Source organism: Engystomops pustulosus, chromosome 8 (assembly GCF_040894005.1).
Source record: "Engystomops pustulosus chromosome 8, aEngPut4.maternal, whole genome shotgun sequence".
Lineage (NCBI taxonomy): Eukaryota > Metazoa > Chordata > Amphibia > Anura > Leptodactylidae > Engystomops > Engystomops pustulosus.
The window spans coordinates 106,043,745-106,048,633 of NC_092418.1; positions in this window are offsets into that span (position 1 = coordinate 106,043,745).

Here is a 4,889-nt window from a genome sequence, read left to right on the forward strand (position 1 = left end):
AGCATGAAGTCGGAAGCTTTGCGCTCGTCACAAGAGACGGGGGAAGAAGATTCCCTTGTTGATAGCCAAAGCACCCTTAGGTCTGTTTCTCAGCGCATATCGGAGGAGGTGGAGGTGGAGGAGGATGAGGAGGAAGAGGAGGAGAATGTTGGCGAGACACAAGAGGGGACCATTGTTGAGTCCTTTACTGTTCAGCATGTATGGGCAGAAGAAGAGGAGTTGGAGGAGGAGGAAATGGACAGTCAGGCCAGTGAGGGGAGTGAATTCTTACGCGTTGGTACTCTGGCGCATATGGCAGATTTCATGCTAGGCTGCCTATCCCGTGACCCTCGCGTTCAAAGAATTTATTCCAGCACCGATTACTGGGTGTTCACTCTCCTGGACCCACGGTACAAGCAAAATCTTTCCACTCTCATCCCTGGAGAGGAAAGGAGTGTGAGAATGCATGAATACCAGCAGGCCCTGGTGCACAAGCTGAAACAGTATTTCCCTTCTGACAGCGCTAGCGGCAGAGTGCGTAGTTCTGCGGGACAAGTAGCGAGGGAGAGTAGGCGAGCAGGCAGCTTGTCCAGCACTGGCAAGGGTACGCTTTACAAGGCTTTTGCCAGCTTTATGTCACCCCAGCAAGACACTGTCACCTGTCCCCAGTCTCGGCAGAGTAGGGCTGATCTTTACAGAAAGATGGTGAGGGAGTACGTAGCTGACCATACCATCGTCCTAAATGATCACACAGCTCCCTACAACTACTGCGTTTCAAAGCTGGACATGCGGCACGAACTGGCGCTGTACGCCTTGGAGGTTCTTGCCTGCCCTGCCGCTAGCGTCTTGTCCGAGCGGGTTTTCAGTGCAGCTGGTGGCATCATCACCGATAAGCGTACACGCCTGTCGACTGACAGCGCTGACAGGCTGACGCTTATTAAGATGAATAAAGCCTGGATTTCTCATAATTTCCAATCTCCACCAGGTGAAGGAAGCTCAACCTGAATAATTTATCCACTCCTCCTCCTCCTCATTTTCCTCCTTCTCCTCCTCTTTGTACACTAAAGCAGAGGAAACTGGCTATTTTTTGACAGGGCCCACTGGCTCTAGCTATAGTACTTTATGCATTTAATTTTTCTGGAGGGCCACTGACCCGGTCCTCTGTTTTAAACAATTTTTGGGAGTGCCACATACAGGCACTCAATCTATTAAATTTTTCTGGAGGGCCACCTACCTGCTCCTCTGGTTTGAAAACTTTTTTGGACTGCCACATACAGGCACTCAATCTATTTCATTTTTCTGGAGGGCCACCTACCTGCTCCTCTGGTTTGAAAACTTTTTTGGACTGCCACATACAGGCACTATCCAAATTAAATTGTCTCCATAGCAGCCTCCACACGTTGTCTCCATTGCTACCTCCAAAAGTCGTCCATATAGCTGCCTCCATACATCGTCCCTTTATCAAACTAGGTGTGTCAGGCAGAAATTTGGGTTGTTTTCATGGATTCCACATCAAAGTTGTTAACTTTGTCGCCACCCTGCTGTGTTATCCACAAAATATACTGGCAAACTTTTATCATTTACCAATATTATTTCAGCGCTTCTTGCGCTTCTGTTTACATTCCCCTCACCCGCCATATCCTAAACTTATAAGAACGCTACTACACTTGATCTTATACAAAAGGTTCTTAGAAGTGCTGTTTGGGGAGTAGCCTAGAGACAGGGGCTTGGATTGGCGAAAGCTCGCCTGGCAGCGGAGCGCCAGCTCCATCCCAAGATCCAACTAACATAGTTTTAACTGCAGCACCTTTAATCTACTACTAGTTCACTGCCTCCATAATAATAATAATAATAATCTTTATTTATATAGCGTCATCATATTCTGCAGCGCTTTACAAATCATAGGAAACAAATACAAATGTAATGTAACAGAGCACAACATTTGTATGGAACAACAGGAGTGAGGTCCCTGCTCGCCAGAGCTTACGGTTTATGAAGATGATGGGGTAACACGAGGTAAAAGAATATTTAATGGTCAAGCCATTCTTCTTAGGGAATAGAAAAAAATATAATAAATGGAATTGCTGTCGCTTGAACCACTCAGCCGTCATCTTATATACCAGGTCCAGGGTGAATGGGACTGTAGAGAAGTCTGGTGCCTGTTGGTTGCTGGATAACAGATGGGAGGACGACACAGGACGGGTTAGTAGAAGAGTTAAAACTTCATGCAGTTAATGAGTGTTATAGGCTTGCCTAAAGAAATGGGTTTTAAGAGCACGTTTGAAACTTTGGAGGTTAGGTATTAGTCTGATAGTCCGGGGCAGAGCATTCCATAGAATTGGTGCAGCTCTAGAGAAGTCTTGGAGACGCGAGTGGGAGGTCCGCACTAGGGTAGAGGTTAATCTAAGATCACTGGCGGATCTAAGAGCACGGGTTGGGCGATAGACTGAGATAAGAGAGGAGAGGTAGGGGGGTGCAGCATTATACAGAGCTTTATGGATGAGGGTTATTATTATTTTAAACTGTATTCGAAAGGAGACTGGCAGCCAGTGCAGCGACTGGCATGAACTGTAAGCATACATGGTCCCCTTATCAAACGAGCTGTGTCAGGCAGAATTTTGGGTTGTTTTCATGGCTTCCATGTTAACTTTGTCGCCACCCTGCTGTGTAATCCACAAAATATACTGGCAAACTTTTATCATGTAGCGATATTATTTGAGCGCTTCTTGCTCACCTCCTTTGGTTCCTCTCTGCCACCCATTGGTTTGAAGCCTGAGTCCAATTAGGGTATGTCGCCATGCCACTCTCTAGCCTGCTGCCGCTGCCTCTGCATGAAGTCCCCTATAGTGTCAGGGTCAATTATTGGATGTTTTAGATCCTATCTAGCTTCATTCTGTCACTCTGTCATGGCCATGCTGTTGCCCATAATTTTGGCATAATGGTGCGATTATGCAGCCTCAGAGGCATCCATGCATGCTGCCCCTGCTGTTTCCTGTCCATTTCCGTGGTGTTTCCATCCTTTTCTGAGGTTCCCAGGTGTTTGGCCAAGCTTCCCTGTGCAGAGCCTTGGTCCCCTTGAAAAATGCTCGAGTCTCCCATTGACTTCAATGGGGCTCGTTATTCGAGACGAGCACTCGAGCATCGGGAAAAGTTCGTCTCGAATAACGAGTACCCGAGCATTTTAGTGCTCGCTCATCTCTAGATATGAATCATCTGATTGCTTGTTCATGATAATAACCTGCAATACTCATGTATTGCAGGGTATTAGCAGTGTCAGCCTATAAACATGCATAGGCTGGCACTGTACCAGTAAGATGACTTCACAGACGCCATCCTATCGGACCCCAAAGATTCCATAGCAGCGTTCGGGGCCCTCCGAAAACGGTTCGGGAGGGGGGGGGGCATCATGGGAGAAAGACCCCCCCAGAGCCATGTTAGATGTTAGATATACCCACCACAGAGCGCTAAGGGGTTAATGCATATTTTCTGTAAGTACAATAAACCTCATTTCAATTCAGAAATATTACTGTGTCCATCACTTATTAGATATATCAAGCTGAAATAGCTGTTGCAAAAACCAAAATTTTGATAACTAAAAATGATTGAGATTAATAGGGGTGCCCAAACTTTTTCTTATAACTTTATATGGGTGTTCCCATCTGGGCATTTACATTTAATTTAATTAATTTGCCACATGTAAACATTTCTTCAATTGGATGTGTAAAGATAATTTCTCATAAATGTTGTCATGTTGTCCCTTAGAAACGCGATGGCTTCCTCGGATACAACCACCTCACGTTTTGGCAGAGGAGGCCAGACATGCCCTTTTGAGCCCTGCTGGACCCCCTGGTTCCAGTGTTCATTACCACAGGACGGGTGTGAGACATGCAGTAACTTTTGGACATTTCATATTCAGAAACCTTTTGTTTCCTTGTGCAATCACTCTGGCAGAGGTGGTCGTATCCAAGGAGTCTGTCTTGTTTCTAAGGGACCATATGACTACATTTATGAGAAATTATGCTCACACAGGTAATTTTTTTTAATAACATCCAATTGAAGAAATATTTATAAATGGCAGATGAAACTGAATGTGAATGCCCAGACGAGAATATCCCGTTAAGCTATGCTCATTTCCTGTACCACCTACAGCACTAGCCCAGTCCCCAATCATGTAGCCCACATCACCAGACCTTACACAGGAAATAGGGAGAGATAAACCTCCTCACGTTAAAGGGACCATGTTTTACACCTCCTCTTCCCCCGCATAACTTTATAACCTCCTCCTCCCCCTGTATAACCCTATAACCTCTTCCTCCCCCTATATAGCACTATAACCTCCCCTTGTGTAACCCCCTCTACTCCCTGTGTTAACCTATAACCTCCTCCTCTGTATAACCCTACAACCTCCCCCTGTGTAACCCTATCACCTCCCCCCCCACATATCTTTATAACATGCTCCTCCACTTGTATAACCCTATAACCCCCCCTCCCCGCATAACTTTATAACCTCCTCCTCCCCTTATATAACCCTATAACCTCCTCCTCCCCTGTATACCCTATATCCTCCTTTGTATAACCCTATAACCTCTTCCTCCCCCTGTATAACCCTATAACCCCCCATGCATAATTTTATAACATCTTCCTCCCCTTGTATAACCCTATAACCTCCTCCTCCCCTGTATACCCTATATCCTCCTTTGTATAACCCTATAACCTCTTCCTCCCCCTATGTAAACCTATAACCTCCTCCCCCTGTATAACCCTATAACCCCCCCTGCATAATTTTATAACATCTTCCTCCCCTTGTATAACCCTATAACCTCCCCCCCGCATAACTTTATAACCTCCTCCTCCTGTATAATCCTATAACACCCCCCCCACATAAACCTATAACCTCCTCCCCCTATATG